At 42.1% G+C, this 17691-nt stretch overlaps 1 protein-coding gene across 1 annotated transcript in view; it reads left to right on the plus strand.

Annotated features, from left to right (window-relative positions):
- The window catches only part of SCUBE1 (signal peptide, CUB domain and EGF like domain containing 1), a 1083891-nt gene that overhangs the window by 822646 nt on the left and 243554 nt on the right, over window positions 1–17691 (plus strand).

The raw sequence follows: 17691 nt of genomic DNA on the forward strand, positions 1-17691 counted from the left end.
ATGTCTATCGGGATTTCAGTGGCAGCACTAAACGTGTAGTGCTATACATATACAATTTTAGTTATTTGACTTACAGGCCTCTAATACCATAAAATGAGTTCAAAGCGGGTTACAAGCAAGTAAAACTAGATTATATACAAATCTAGGAAATAACAATAAACAGCTTATATATTATTTAATAAACCTAGACTCACAAATCTTCATAAACTTCAAAAATTGACCGATTATCAATACTGTAAACCAATTTCTTATTACATATTTGCAGAATAAACAAGTTTTTAATCTTATTTTTTAAACTGATGTAACTGAAACTGTTCTTTAATGTAGATGGGAGAGGATTCCAAAAGGTAGCTTGCCTGATATGAAAATAAAGACACAAACATATAACATTACTAACTGTGAAATGCCATATGTGTAGCCCTATCTGTACAGCCCCTGTTGCAGCATTAAACATCTAGATCTATGCAACATGTAGACAGACCCACCCAGCAATGAGCAGGGCAGCCAAGTGCTCATGGGCCATGATACACAATATGTACAGCACCCACTAGTGACCTCTCACATACATGGTGACGATGGAAACCAGGAAGGAATGCAACTTTACTGCTGCCACAGGAGGTTTTGGCATTCATTTTAACTGCATTGCTGGCATGGGCAGGAGTGACTGGGGATTGCACCTGCCCTGACGAGCCCATTAGACCACCAGGGCTTCTAAAATAGGCACAGGGAGGGCCTACAGGTGGTGGGACAGTGCTTGTGGTCAGGAGATAGGCAGCTTTCTGTCCAAGCAGCAACTTTCATCCGCAAATTTCATTTCAGCCCGAAACCAGAAATCCCAGTTTTGGTTGCCCTGTAGTGTAGGGGCTCCAAGGGAACAAACACTGATGTGTCTGCTGATGTTTCATGACCTCTAAGAGATCAACTGTATCACACTCCCAATCAGAAACTATGTAGATAGATCCCCAAGAAGCTATGCAGACATATATAAGTACTTCTGCATGGCAGCCAAGGCGGCACTGCAGATACAGGGCTGGAGCAGTGCTATTTTGTATTAGGTTACATATTATACTCCAGCCACGCTGCATTTGTCCTATGTGATTTCCACCAACAATAAGCCCCAAGACACCCTGCAGAGGCACCACAACCCACTCTTCGGTCCCCTCCACCTGTGGAGTTGGTGTCAGTGGCCAAGGAGAGCAGCAAGCATGAGGTGGAAAAGGAGGAGGGGGAAAGATGGGAAATGGGTGGCATGGAGAACATTGCCAGCCCTTGGACATATCCCCACCACAGCAGGGCAAGAAGGGAAATTGGGAGGACATCTGCTTCAGGGGCTAGTCCGCAGGAGCCAGTAGCCTCCCACCCAGACACCCATGGTAATGACCATAAGGCCCCAGAGCCACGGTGTGTTCAGTTTTGGAGGCCGTGCCTTGCGAAGGATGTTAAAAAAATGGAAGTGGTACAAAGAAAAGCTACGAGGATGGTATGGGAGTTGCGTTCCAAGACCTATGAAGAGAGACTTGCTGACCTAAACATGTATACTCTGGAGGAAAGGAGGAACAGGAGTGATATGATACAGACGTTCAAATATTTGAAAGGTATTAATCCGCAAACGAATCTTTTCCGGAGATGGGAAGGCGGTAGAACGAGAGGACATGAAATGAGATTGAAGGGGGGGCAGACTCAAGAAAGATGTCAGGAAGTATTTCTTCACGCAGAGGGTGGTGAATGCTTGGAATGCCCTCCCGCGGGAGGTGGTGGACATGAAAACGGTAACGGAATTCAAACATGCGTGGGATAGGGATAAAGGAATCCTGTGCAGAAGGAATGGATCCACAGAAGCTTAGCTGAAATTGGGTGGCGGGAGGAAGAGGGGTTGGTGGTTGAGAGGCTAGGATAGGGGAGGGCAGACTTATACGGGGTCTGTGCCAGAGCCGGTGATGGGAGGCGGGAAATACTGCTGGACAGACTTATACGGTCTGTGCCCTGAAAAAGACAGGTACAAATCAAGGTAAGGTATACACATATGAGTTTATCGTGGGCAGACTAGATGGACCGTGCAGGTCTTTTTCTGCCGTCATCTACTATGTTACTATGTTACTATGTGGGTGTGTGAGGTCCAGCATCAGAGTCCCTCCAGGCAGACCTATTGCCAGCCCTCATACACATCCACCACATCATGGGCCTTATGGTCACCACCATGGAGGGGATGTAGGCTAAGATAGGTGCCCTCAGAAAGGCCATGAGACAGCCTGAAACATATATCTCATCTCCCCCATCCAAATCCCTAGAACCAGAGCTCTAAGGGCTAAAGTAGATCTGGGTAGAAACTGGCCCGGTGCACTCTAAAGTACACTGCCACTATGCAGCTACCACCTACCACCTCACACTTGTGAAGAAGGCCAAGAAGTACTGAGTTGAAGGTAACACTGGCAAGATCCCAAGAGTAAAACAAAATTTATGCTGCTTATTCAAGAAATAAGCAGTGGATTTTCTCAAGTCCATCTTAGTAATTACTTATGGACCGTGGGGTAAAAGGGGCACTTAGGGAAGACAAAGCCATAGAGGAGAGATTAAATGAATTCTTTGCTTCAGTCTTCACTGAGGAAGATTTGGGAGAGATACCGGTGCCAGAAATGATATTCAAAGCTGACAAGTCAGAGAAACTGAATGAAATCTCTATAAATGGAGGACGTAATGGTGCAATTTAACAAAGTGAAGCAAGTCACCTGTACCGGATGGTATTCATCCCAGAGTACCGATAGAATTGAAAAATAAACTTGCAAAACTATTGTTAGTAATATGTAATTTATCTTTAAAACCAAGCATGTTATCTGGAGATTGGAGGGTGGCCAATGTAACCCTGATTTAAAAAAAAGATTCCAGAGGTGATCCAAGAAAAAATAGACCGGTGAGCCTGACATCGATGCTAGGCAAAATGATAGAGACTATTATAAAGAACAAAATTACAGAGCATGGATTAATGGGACAAAGAGGGGCATAATCAAACGGCACTAGCCAAATAGCTGGCCGGCCATCTTTGGGGCTGGCTCCGCAATGGGGCGGAGCCAGCTGTATTTTCGAAATACAGTTGGGGCCGGCTAAATCGATCGCCGGGTGTAGAGGAGATGGCCGGCTTCGTTTTTCAACCATAATGGAAAATGGGCCCGGCTATCTCAAACCTGGCAAAATGCAAGGCATTTGGTCATTGGAGGAGCCAGCATTAGTAGTGCACTGGGCCCCCCTCACATGCCAGGACACCAACCGGGCACCCTAGGGGGCACTTCTAAAAATTAAAAAAAAATGTAAATAGCTCCCAGGTGCATAGCTCCCTTACCTTGGGTGCTGAGCCCCCCAAATCCCCCAAAACCCACTCCCCACAACTCTACACCACTACCATAGCCTTAAGGGGTGAAGGGGACACCTACATGTGGGTACAGTGGTGTTTGGGAGGTTTTGGAGGGCTCAACATTAACCACCACAAATGGAACAGGTAAGGGGGATGGGCCTGGGTCCACCTGCCTGAAGTGCACTGCACCCACTAAATACTGCTCCAGGGACCTGCATACTGCTGTCAGGGAGCTGGGTATGACATTTCAGGCTGGCATGCAGGCTGACAAAAAACTTTTTCTTAAATTTTTTTTTGGGTGGGAGGGGTTTGATGACCACTGGAGGAGTAAGGGGAGGTCATCCCTGTTTCCCTCTGGTGGTCATCTGGTCAATTGGGGCACTTTTTTGTGACTTGGACCTAAAAAGAAATGGACCAAGTGCAGCCGGCGAAATGCTCGTCTGAGCCGGCCATCTTTTTTCCATTATGGGGTGAAGCCGGCTATCTCGTAACCACTCCCCCATCCTGCCTCTACCCCGCCCCCGTCCCGCCTTCTGTAGCCTCTCTTGAAGGTTGGCCGGCTCCACGACGAAAAGCAGTTGGGGCCGGCTAAAATCGGCTTTCGATTATACCGATTTGGCAGGGATCAGGAGATCACCGGCCATCTCCCAATTTGTGTTGGAAGATGTCCAGCGATCTCTTTCGAAAATAAGCTCAAAAGGCAACATGGATTTAGTGAAGGGAAATCTTGCCTCACCAATCTATTACATTTCTTTGAAGGGATGAACAAACATGTGGATAAAGGTGAGCCGGTTGATATTGTGTATTTGATTTTTGAAAAGGCATTTGACAAAGTACCTCATGAAAGAATCCAGAGGAAATTGGAGAGTCATGGGATAGTCATGTGAATTAAAAACTGGTTAAAAGATAGAAAACAGAGTGTAAGGTTAAATGGTCAGTATTCTCAATGGAGAAGGGTAGATAATGAGATTTCCCAGGGATTTGTGCTGGGACCGCTGCTTTTTAACATATTTATAAATGATCTAGAGATGGGAGTAGCTAGTGAGGAAATTAAATTTCCTGACAACACAAAGCTATTCAAAGTTGTTAAACCGCAAGAGGATTGTGAAAACTTACAAGAGGACCTTATGAGACTGGGAGACTGGGTGTCTAAATCTCAGATGACGTCTAATGTGAGCAAGTGCAGAGTGATGCATGTGGGAAAGAGGGACCTGAATTATAGGTACGTAATGCAAGGTTCCGCATTAGGAGTCATCAACCAGGAAAAGGATCTAGACCAAGAAAGGGATCTAGGTGTCATAATTGATGATACATTGAAACCCTCTGCTCTGTGTGCAGCGGCGGCTAAAAAAGAGAATAGAATGTTATGTATTATAAGGAAAAGAATGGAAAACAAAAATGAGGATGTTATAATGCCTTTGCATCGCTCCATGATGCGACCGCACCTCAAATATTGTCTGCAATTGTGGTCACTGCATCTAAAAAAGATATAGTGGAATTAGAAAAGGTACAGAGAAGGATGACAAAAATGTTAAAGGGAATGAGACAACTTCCCTATGAGCAAAGACTAAAACGGCTAGAGCTCTTCAGCTTGGAGAAAAGACAGCTGAGGGGAGATATGATAGAGGTCTATATAATAATGTGTGGAATAGAACAGGAGGTCTATATAATAATGTGTGGAGTAGAACAGGTAGAAATGAATTGCTTGTTTACTATTTCCAAAAATACTAGGACTGGGGGGGAGCACACAATGAAGCTACAAAGTAGTAAATTTAAAACGAATTGGAAAACAATATTTCTTCACTCAAAGTACAATTAAACTCTGGAATCCGTTACCATAGAATGTAGTAAAAGCAGTTAGCTTAGCGTGGTTTAAAAAAGGTTTGGATAGCTTCCTAAAAGAAAAGTCCATATGCCATTATTAAAATGGACTTAGGGAAAATCCACTGCTATTTCTAGGATTAGCAGCAATAAATGTATTGTACTGTTTTAGGATCTTGCCAGGTACTTGTAACCTGGATTGGCCACTGTTAGAAACAGGATGCTGGGGTTGATGGACCTTCGGTCTGTCCCAGTTTGGCAAAACGTATGACTTATAGGAAAGTATGCAAACCTTTTTTAAACCCTGCTAGGCTAACTGCTTTTACCACATTCTCTGGCAGTGAATTCCAGAATTCAATTACATGTTGAGTAAAGAAATATTTTCTCAGGATTGTTTTAAATTTAAAGCTTAGTAGCTTCATTGCATGCCCACTAATCCTAGCATTTTTGGAAAGAGTAAACAAGCGATTCACTTTTACCCATTCCACTCCACTCAGTATTTAATAGACCTTTATCATATCTCCCCTCAGCCATCTCTTCTCCAAGCTGTAGAGCCGTAGCCGCTTTTGCCTTTCCTTATAGGGAAGTTGTCATATCACCTTTATCATTTTCGTGGTCCTTCTTTGTACTTTTTCTAATCTGCAACTTTTTTGAGATGCAATGACCAAAACTGCACACAGTATTCAAGGTGCGGTCTCACTGTGGTGCAATACGAAGGCATTATAACATTCTCATTTTTGCTTTCCATTCCTGTCCTATTAATTCTTAACATTCTATTTTCTTTCTTAGACGCCGTTGCACACTGAGCAGAGGGTTTCAACTTATCATCAGTGAGGACACCTAGATCCTTTTCCTGGGAAATGACTCCTAACGTGCAACCTTGCATCACGTAGCTATTGTTTGGGTTCCCCTTTCTCACATGCATCACTTTGTACTTGCTCACATTAAATAGCATCTGCTATTTGGATGCTCAGTTTCCTAGTCTCGTAAGATCCTCTTGCAATTTTTGACAATCTTCTTGCGATTTAACAACTTTGAATAACTTTGCGTCATCAGCAAATGTAACTACCTCACTAGTTATTCCCATCTCAAGATCATTTATAAATATGTAGCGATCCCAGCACAGACCCCTGGGGAACCCCACTATCTACCTTTCTCCACTGAAAATACTGACCATTTAATCTTACTCTCTGTTTTCTATCTTTTGACCAATTTTTAATCCACAATAGGACATTACCTCCTATTCCTTGACTTTCTAATTTCCTCAGGAGTCTTTCATGAGGTACCTGACAAATGCCTTTTGAAAATCCAGATATTTACACAATATCAACCAGCTCACCTTTACCCACATGCTTATTCACCATTTGGAAAGAAATGTAATAGATTGGTGAGGCAAGATTTCCCTTGAGTAAAGCCATGTTGGCTTTATCTCATTAATCAATGCTTATATATATGCTCTGTAATTTTGTTCTTTATAATAGTCTCTACCATTTTGCCTGGCACTGATGTCTGGATCACCAGTCCATAATTTCCCGGATCACCTCTGGAACACTTTTTAATAATTGGCATTACTTTGGCCACCCTCCAATCTTCCAGTACCATGCTTGATGTAAAGATAACTTACTTATTACTAACAATAGCTCTGCAAGTTCATTTTTCAATTCTATCAGTATTCTGAGATGTATACCGTCTGGTCCAGGCGATTTGCAACTCTTTAATTTGTCAAACTGCCCCATTACATTTTCCAGGTTATAGAGATTTGCTTGGAGGGGCATTTTCGATATGACATCTAAGTCTGAATTGGGACATTTTATAAAAATGTCCAGAATCTGAACAGGAAAGAAGGTCATTTTCAACAAACAAAACGTTCTATCTTTTCCTTTTGAAAATACTGTTTGGAAAAACATTTTGTGATATGGACATTTTATTTTTTTGGTCCATTTTCAAACAAAAAATTTCCAAATGCAAAACATACAAAATACACAAGAAAATCAACAATAGAGTGAAACCAATCACATGTTCTAAGTGTGGTAAAAGCTGTGGTTGTAATGTAAATCTCAAAGTGCATCACAGAGTCCACACAGGAGAGAAACCATTTGCATGTATAGAGTGTGGTAAAAGCTTTGGTCATCTGGTCATTTGGGGCACTTTTTTGTATGGAGTGGAGGAGTAGCCTAGTGGTTAGTGCAGTGGACTTTGATCCTGGGGTAGTGGGTTCAATTTCAACTTCAGCTATTCATTATAAAAACAGGTCTAGCTCAAAATGACTAAGTTTTAGTCCTGGACATTTTTGTTTTGTTTCATTATGGCTGAAAAATGTCCAAATCTTAGGAACGCCAAGCCCCGCCTTGAACACGTCCCTGGCATACCCCCTTGAGATTTAGACACACTTCTGACAGACTTCAGAGAAAAACATCTAAAAAGAGGTTTCAAAAATACTGATTTGGATGTTTTTGTGAGAAAAACGTCCAAATGCAGACTTACATCACTTTTTGGATGTTTTTCTCTTTTGAAAATGAGCCTGATAGTAACATAGTACTGTAACATAGTAGATGACGGTAGATAAAGACCTCTACGGTCCATCCAGCCTGTCCAACAAGATGAACTCATACTGTATGTGCTATTTATATGTATACCTGACCTTGATTTGTCTTTTCCATTTTCAGGGAACAGACCGTAGAATTCTTCCCAGCACTTGCTTTGCTTCCTAATTACCGGTGTTGCCACCCAATCTTTGCTAAGCTTCTGTGGATACATTCCTTCTGAACAGGATTCCTTTGTGTTTATCACATGCATTTTTGAATTCCATTACCGTTTTCATCTCCACCACCTCCTGTGGGAGGGCATTCCAAGTATCCACCACTCGCTCTGTGAAAAAATACTTCCTGACATTTTTTCTGAGTCTGCCCCCCTTCAACCTCAATTCATGTCCTCTAGCTCTACTGCCTTCCTGTCTCCAGAAAAGGTTTGCTTGCGGATTAATACCTTTCAAATATTTGAGCGTCTGTATCATATCACCCCTGTTTCTCCTTTCCTCCAGAGTATATTTATTTATTTATTTATTTATTTTATTGCATTTGTATCCCACATTTTCCCACCTTTTTGCGGGCTCAGTGTGGCTTACAATACATTATGAATGATGGAAATACATTTTGTTACAATTCGGTTATGGATTACATTGTGAAGAGTTATACGAGACAAAATCAAAGTATCGTTAAGGAATATATCAATGGAAAAGAACGTTGAAACATTGGAAGGAAACAACGAGGAGCTAAAGGGCAATATATAATAACAAAAAATATATGGTATACATTTTTTTTTTTTTGTGAGTAGAGGTATGAGTGTGGTGAGGTTTCAGGATTGAGAATTCATAAGTGGATGTGTTGATGTATTACTGAACAGTGAGTGTGGATTTTATGTGTTTTAGTTCTTTCCGTAAATTTTCTCAAAAAGATGTGTTTTCAATAATTTGCGGAAGTTGGTTTGTTCGCAGATCGTTTTCAGGCCGCGCAGCAGCGCATTCCAGAACTGCATGCTCATGTAAGAAAAGGTTGACGCGTGCAGCGCCTTGTATTTCAGGCCCTTGCAGTTAGGGAAGTGGAGGTTGAGGAAAGTTCTGGATGATTTTTTAGCGTTTCTGGGTGGTAAGTCGATTAACTCAGACATGTAGGCTGGGGCTTCTCCGTGAATAATTTTGTGGACTAATGTGCATACTTTAAAAGTAATGCGTTCCTTGAGTGGGAGCCAGTGTAGCTTCCCTCGTAAGGGTTTTGCACTTTCATATTTTGGTTTTCTGAATATGAGTCTGGCTGCTGTATTCTGGGCTGTTTGAAGTTTCCTCAGTATTTGCTCTTTGCAGCCTGCGTACAGTGAGTTGCAGTAGTCCAGATGGCTGAGTACGAGGGATTACATTAGGCTGCGAAAGACGGATCTTGGGAAGAATGGTCTTATTCTTTTCAGTTTCCACATGCAGTAGAACATTTTTTTGGTAGTGTTGTTTGCATGGGTTTCGAGTGTTAGGTGGCGGTCGATAGTAACTCCAAGGATTTTTAGTGTTTCTGAGATTGGAAGGTTTAGTTTTGGTGTATTTATAGCGGTAAATTCCTTCGTGTTGTATTGGGAAGTAAGTATCAGGCACTGAGTTTTTTCTGCATTTAGTTTCAGACGAAATGCATCTGCCCAGGTGTTCATGATGTGTAGACTTTGGTTGATTTCATTGGAGATTTCTTTGATGTCTTGTTTGAAAGGGATGTATATTGTTACATCATCGGCGTATATATATGGGTTGAGGTTATGGTTGATAGGAGTTTGCCAAGGGGATCATCATTAGGTTGAAGATGGTTGGTGAGAGAGGTGATCCTTGTGGTACTCCACATTCAGGTGTCATGCGGCAGACGTGGCTGACTTTGATGTGACTTGGTATGAACGCTTGGTTAGGAACCCCTTGAACCAGTTTAGGACATTTCCTCCAATGCCAAAATATTCAAGTATGTGTATTAGAATTCCGTGGTCAACCATGTCGAAGGCACTTGACATGTCAAATTATAGGAGGAGTATATTGTTGCCGGTTGCAATCATTTGTTTAAATTTAGTCATGAGGGTAATTAATACTGTTTCTGTACTATGATTCAATCGGAATCCTGATTGGGCATCATGCAGTATTGAGTATTTATTTAGATAGTTGGTGAGTTGTTTAGTTACGATTCCTTCGGTTATTTTGGTTGTTAGTGGTATGGATGCTACTGGTCTGTAGTTGGTTATTTTTCTTGCGCTTTTCTTTGTGTCTTTGGGTATTGGGGTGAGTAAAGTTTTTCCTTTTTCTTTTGGGAAAAGTCCATTTAGCATCATGAAGTTTATGTGGTTCGTTAGGTCTGTTATGAATTGTTGAGGAGCTGATTTCATGAGGTTATTTGGGCATATGTCTAGTTTGCAGTAGGATTTGGCATATCTTTTAAGTGTATCAGAGATGAGGTCTTCTGATAGTAGTTCGAATTCGGTCCAGGTTCTGTCTGCTGGGTATATGCCGTCTTCTGGGTCTAGACAATCTAGGAGTGAGGCGTATTCGATTTGGCTGGAAGGTATTTTAAGTCGTAACTGTATAATTTTCTCCTTGAAGTATTTCGCAAGGCTGTCTACGTCTGGTATATCTTTGCTGTTGTTTGTAACTGGTGTGGTGTCTAACAGTTTGTTCACAAGGTAGAAGAGTTTATGTGTGTCTTTGTAGTTTGGTCCTATTATTGTCTTGTAGTGTAGTCTTTTAGTCTGTTTTATGGTATATTTGTGTTTCCTCCGAAGTAGTTTCCAGGCATTTAGTGTTTGTTCATCTCTTTTTTTATTCTATGCACGTTCTAGTTTCCTGACTTGTGTTTTAAGCTTTTTCAGCTCTTCGGTGAACCATGGGTTTGATTTTTTTCTGTGTGATGTTCTGGTTTGGATCGAGGCGATTTTGTCTAATGTTGTTGTACATAAATCGTCCCATTCTTGGAGGAATTGGATGGTGTCAGCATTGGTTGACCATTCGTTCTGGTAGATCTGTTGCCAAAATGTTGTGGGGTCTATTTTTCCTCTCGTGGTGTATGTTGTTCGCTCATGTTTATTGATTGTGTTTATGTGTGTTTTTTGCCAGTAGAGGGAGACATTTGCTTTATGGTGGTCTGACCATAATGTAGGTGTCCATCTTGTGTTGGTAAGTGTGATAGCTGAGTCCGGATCGAATTTGTGTGTTATGATGTCCAGTGTATGTCCTTTTTCGTGTGTTGGTTGCGTGTTGGGTGCATGTAGATCCCAGAGTTTTAGGAATTCTTTGCATTCTCGTGTGCCTGTTGAGGTGTCATCTTCAAGGTGTAGGTCAATGTCTCCTATTATATGAATGTTTGTGGCAGATACACACGTGTTCGAGATGAAGTCCATGAGTTGTGTTTGGGAGTCTTGCCATTTTCCTGGTGGTCTGTAGAATAGGATTGCATTGAGGTGTCCTATTAGGTTTGGGTGATTAATTCTTGTCGATGCAATTTCAAGTTCTGGTGAGGTTCAGGTCAGGAAGTCTCTCCTCGTACATTTTGTAATGCAAATCCCATATCATTTTTGTAGCTTTTCTTTGCACCGCTTTAAGTCTTCTTTACATCCTTAGCAAGAGATGACCTCCAAAACTGAACATAATACTCCAGGTGGGGGCCTCACCAATGACTTGTGCAGGAGCATCAAGGCCTCCTTTCTTTTGCTGGTTACACCTCTCTCTATACAACCTGGCATCCTTCTGGCTACGGCCACCCCTTGTCACACTGTTTCATCGCCTTCAGATCTTCAGATACTATCACCCCTAGATCCCTCTCCGTCTGTGCATATCGGACTCTCACCGCCTAACACATACGTCTCCCGTGGATTTCTACTCGTGCATCACTTTGTACTTCTTTGCATTGAATTTTAATTGCCAAACATTAGACCATTCTTCTAGCTTCTGCAGATCCTTTTTCATGTTTTCCACTCCCTCTGGGTGTCCACTCTGTTACAAACCTTCTAACCCTTCGGCAATGTCACTCACAAATATATTGAACAGAATCGGCCCCAGCATTGATCCCTGAGGCACTGCACTACTCACCTTTCCCTCCTCCAAGTGAATTCCATTAACCACCACCCTCTGGCATCTCTGTCCACCAGTTCCTAATCCAGTTCAGCACGTTGGTCCTATCTTCAGCCTGTCAAGTTTATTCAAGAGCCTCCTGTGAGGAGCTGTGTCAAAGGCTTTGCTGAAATCTAAGTAGATTACATCTATTTCCCATCCTTGATTCAATTCTGTGGTCACCCAGTCAAAGAATTTATTGAGATTCGTTTGGCATGATTTGCCTTTGGTAAAACCATGTTGTCTCGGATCTTGCAACTTATTGAATTCCAGGAAATTCACTATCCTTTCCTTCAGCATTGCTTCCATTACTTTTCCAATAACCGAAGCAAGGCTTACCAGCCTGTAGTTTCCAGCTTCTTCTCTGTCACCACTTTTGTGAAGAGGGACCACATCCACTCTTCTCCAATCCCACCTAACCTTCCCCATCTCCAAGGATTTATTGAACAAATCTTTAAGAGGACTCGCCAGAACCTCTCTGAGCTCCCTGTCTGGTCCCATGGATTTATTTCAATTTCATCAGCAATGAATACCATTTCTGGCACTGGTATCTCTCCCACATCTTCCTAATTGAAAAACGAAACAAAGAATTCATTTAATTTCTCCGCTATGGGCGTGTCTTTCCTGAGTGCCGTTTTACCCTCATCTAGTAGTCCAACTGATTCTTGTACTGGCATCTTCCTTCTAATATACCTAAAAAATGTTTCACTATCGGGCTCATTTTGGAAAGAGAAGGACGCCCATCTTTCGACATAAATCGGAAGATGGGCGTCCTTCTCACCAGGTCATCCAAATCGGTATAATCAAAAGCCGATTTTGGACATCGTGAACTTCTTTCCGTCTCAGGGACGGCCAAAGTTCAAGGGGTCGTATCAGAGGCGGGACTTGGGCGTGCCTAACACTTGGACGTCCTCGACCCATAATCGAAAGAAACAAGGACGTCCCTGACAAACACTTGGACGACTTTACCTGGTCGTGTTTTTCTTACGACCAAGGCACAAAAACCCACCACAAACCCACTGTACCCACATGTAGGTGCCCCCGTTCATCCCTAAGGGCTATGGTAGTGGTGTACAGTTGTGGGGAGTGGGGTTTGGGGGGGTTTGGGGGGCTCAGCACACAAGGTAAGGGAGCTATGCACTTGGGAGCAATTTCTGAAGTCCACTGCAATGCCCCCTAGGGTGCCCGGTTGGTGTCCTGGCATGTCAGGGGGACCAGTGCACTACAAATGCTGGCTCCTCCCATGACCAAATGCCTTCAATTTGGTCATTTTTGAGATGGGTGTCCTCAGTTTCCATTATCGGCGAAAACCGAGGTCGCCCATCTCTAAGGTTGACGATCTCAACATTTAGGTCGACCATCTCTTAGGTCGACCTAAATGTTGAGATTTGGGCGTCCCCGACCGTATTATCGAAACGAAAGATGGACGCCCATCTTGTTTTGATAATATGGGTTGCCCCACCCCTTCATAGCGCCGTCCTTAGAGATGGGCGCCCTTAGAGATGGTCGTCCCCGTTCGATTATCTCCCTCTTAAAGACCAGAATCGGAGCTTATATTGGATGTATGCAGAAAGGGGTAGCCAATGTTCTTGATATAGTAAAGGTGTAACATGGTCAAAAGGTTGTACACAATGAAGAAGACAAACAGCTGTAGATTGTACTAGTTAAAGACGCTTTAAAGAGTAGAGTGGTATCACTGTATAAAGAGAGTTGCAATAATCCAATGAGTAATTATCATTGACAAAAGAAAAGCACGAACAGAAGAGAAGGATTCTGAACCATTTGAAGTTTTCTCTGGCGAGTGCGGGAAGACCAGTGTATACAATGTTACAATAATCTAGCTTAGACACAACCAGTGCATATAGAAGAGTTGTGCCAACTATCATTGTTGAGGTAAGGACAAATGGAATGAATTAACCGAAGAGAATGAAAACAAGATTTAGTTATTGCAGCAATTTGCGAATTAAAAATAAGAGCAGGATCAATACTTGAGGGTGTCTACCAGCTGGATAGAAGAGCCCTGTAGGAAAGCAACAGCAGGGAAAGATTGGTGCCCAGTAACCCAAAGGGCCACCATTTTATTGGAATTCAAAACCAGACAGTGGGTTGAAGTCCAGTCATCAATGTTAGTTAGACAAATTAGAAGAGAAGAAAAATCAGGACTCACAGGGTTCTGTGGTGAAACAAGTAAGATATCATCTGCATAGATATATCAACATAGTAACATAGTAAATGACAGATCTGGGATTCTTGAATCAGCAAGGCAGCTCAGGAAAATGTTAAACAATAGTGGGGATAATACTGAATCTTGGGGGACACTACACATTAAAGGGAGTGTAGTAGAAGATGAAGTAGGCAAAGATATACAAAAATTCCTAATGGACAGGAATGAGACAAAGCCAGTCCAGAACGGTGCCACTAATGCTCAGAGATTTTAAATGAGAAAGCAGCAGAGAATGGCTCACAAGATTGAAATTCACTGACAGGTCTAAAGATACCAACAAAATCACATTTTCCCGAACCAGGGAGGAGTAGCAACCATTTATTAAAGAAAGCATAATAGTCTCAGTCAAATGAGTTTTACGAAAAAACGATTGAAAAGGGTGCAGAATGTTAGTGGCCTCAGCATGTTGTGTGAGCTGCAAAAACACAAATCTTTCCAGTAGTTTGGCTAAAAAAGGCAAGTTTGAAACTGGGCGAAAATTATTGACAAGAGAGTTGTCCAGAGACCAATTCTTCAATATGGGACAAATATGACTGGCTCTTTCCATGAGGGAGGAATGGATCTTGTAGAAAGGTTGTTGACAACCATGGCCCTAATCAAAGGGCTAAGACCATGCCTAGACTCCCGAAGCCAGATGGAAGATATTGGGTCAAGTGAACATGTAGTCTTCCTAATAGAACAAAGCACTTTTTCAAATGCAGTAAGAGAAGGCAAAGAAAATTGTGACCAAGTAGCTGACAATGTTGTAACACAAGAACCTCGAGATGGGACAGAGGCGGGGGAGGTAGGGCAAGGGGGTGGTGGAGGGGAGTCTGGGAAAGAAACCCTAAGAGAGGAAAATGTGGCTGTATCCACTGATAGGCATTGAATATCATGGTTTATTTTGTCTATTAGAAACGTAACCAGCTATGCCAGTATTCAGCGCTAACCAGTTAACTTTTTAGCAGTCAAAAATAGGACTGGTTATTTAGGTGGACTATTTTGACTGCTCAACATAGCCGGTTTGGTGCTGAATAATCCGCACCTAACAGGTTATGTCACGTGATTATAGCTGCTAACTGGTATATTCAGCGGGAGATAACCAGTTAACGCCTGCTGAATATCTGCAGTTAGGCGCTTAAACCCTATTTAACCAGCCAGGAGCTGAAACTGGCCAGTTAACAGTTTTGAATATTGGGGGGGGGGGGGGGGGGGGATGTGTTTGTATAAATTACTAGCACAAAATCTGCAGAAATTGTGGTAAAATCAACCTGCATACATTTACACCTGCTCAGGGGTAGAAGTAAATATATGTGTCTATTTTATAAGCATTCATAATTCATAACTTTGCCCATGCTCCACCCATACTATGCCCTTAACCATCCACGCCTTGTAAAAATTAGGGCTGCATTTCTGAAGCAGCCTATTTATAGCTATTCTGCATGCTGTTTTAGATTCCTTAGGGCCCTGTTTACTAAGCTGCACTGTAGGCACGCTTTTTAGTGCGTGCTAAAAATAGCGCTTGCTAATGATAGAGACACCCATTATATTTCTATGAGTGTCTGTAGCATTAGCACATGCTAAACAGTTTGTGCATCTACAGCGCAGTTTAGTAAACAGGGTCCTTAATTTGTAATTTTTCAATTTGTATTTTGGTTTTTTTTTATCATTTCATTCATTTTTATTGCTTAATTTATTTAGGGCTGCAGTTTGATTGTAGCTCCTTGTGACTGTAGGCAGTGGAGGGTTAAATGACTTGCTCAGAGTCACAAGGAGCTGCAGTGGGAAAAAAAGCAAATAAACCTTTAATTGCGCGATTAATCACAATTAAAATTTTAGAACAAATAAGGACAAAAAAGTGCCCTAAATGACCAGATTACCACTGGAGTGAATCAGAGATGACCCCCCCCCCCCCTTACTCCCTCAATGGTACCTGGCCTCCCACCCTCCAAAAATGTGGATAGAAAACTTACTCACCAGCCTCTATGACAGCCTCAGATGTTATAGCCAGGTTTATCTTAACAGCATGCAGGTCTCTGGAGTAGTGGAGTAGTCTAGGCCCATACCTCCCCCTACCTGTTACACTTGTGGTGAAGTGTCAGCCCCCCAAAACTCACTCAAACCCACATATAGGTGCCCTCTTCCCCCATAAGGGCTATTGTAGTGGTGTGTAGTTTGGGGCAGTGGGCTTTGTTTAGGAGGGCTCAGAAGACAAAATAAGGAGTTAACAGTGAGTGCGTACCTGGGAGCATTTATATGAATCTGAGGAAAGGGGGAGTAGGAGGAGTAGGCTCTTGAGCAACACCAGTAGGCGACGTAGATAGGAACATTCTCTTTATTTAAATATACACTCGACTCAACACAGCCGTGTTTCGGCGCTACAGACGCCTTCTTCAGGAGTCTTGTGATATATAGATATACGAATATTAAGCTCAAAGAGAATGAAAGCAAGGCTTCTGCTACAATTGTAATCCACTGCCGATGCAGGAAAAAAGCTCAGCGTATTCAATTGCACTTCTGTGAAGTCAAAAAGCTTTTGACTTCACAGAAGTGCAATTGAATACGCTGAGCTTTTTTCCTGCATCGGCAGTGGATTACAATTGTAGCAGAAGCCTTGCTTTCATTCTCTTTGAGCTTAATATTCGTATATCTATATATCACAAGACTCCTGAAGAAGGCGTCTGTAGCGCCGAAACACGGCTGTGTTGAGTCGAGTGTATATTTAAATAAAGAGATTGTTCCTATCTACGTCGCCTACTGGTGTTGCTCAAGAGCCTACTCCTCCTACTCCCCCTTTCCTCAGATTCTACTTTTCGTAGGAATTTGTGTACCTCCACCCTTGTGGTGGTTTGGCTTGCGAGCATTTATATGAAGTCACAGCAGTGTCCCCTAGGGTGCCCCATTGCTCTCCTGGAGGGGGGGGGGGGTCAATCTACTAAAACTGCAGGCCCCTCCTACATCCTAATGGCTTCATTTTGTGCATTTTTAACTTGTCTGGGTTTTTTTTGAAAATGGCCTAAAAAGATAAACGCGCAAAGCACTAAACCTTGTTCAAAACAGTATTTTTGGAAAAAAAGGTAGACTTTTTTCTTTTTTTCACCTATCCACACCCATCCTGTTAGAATATCAATGATATGCTTTGATGTCCCCATGCATACCTCCTACCCACCCCCATCCTCCCACTCTGTCAGACTGTCATAGTAATGCTTGAATGTTTTCACTTATATACACTGTCAGCTAGCGCATGTGCTTATTTCTGATCTGACGAAGAAGGGCAACCTTCGAAAGCTAATCAAGAAATGTATTAAGTTATGTCCAATAAAAAAGGTATCATCTTATTTTCTTTTCCATGTTTTATTTTGTTTGATTTCTATTGATAACCTTAAGAGTGGGACTAACACGGCTACCACACTCCTTCTTTTTTTTCAAAAATGGGTATATTTCCTATTCAAATTTGGTATATCTGACGCATAATGTCCAAGTCTGACTTAGACTCACTATCAAAATGCCCCTCCATGTCACTTTGTAAGTCTAAGTACTTTGAAAATATGCCTCCATAATGTCTAGTTTTGTGGATCTACAAAATTTAGGTGGCAATAACATTCATCAATTCTAAGTGCAATAGTAATATTTTCTTAGAACTGACTCTACTTCAATAGCATACTGTTATATGTATTTCATATTGTACAATTAAGTGTCACT

Source organism: Microcaecilia unicolor, chromosome 9 (assembly GCF_901765095.1).
Source record: "Microcaecilia unicolor chromosome 9, aMicUni1.1, whole genome shotgun sequence".
NCBI lineage: Eukaryota > Metazoa > Chordata > Amphibia > Gymnophiona > Siphonopidae > Microcaecilia > Microcaecilia unicolor.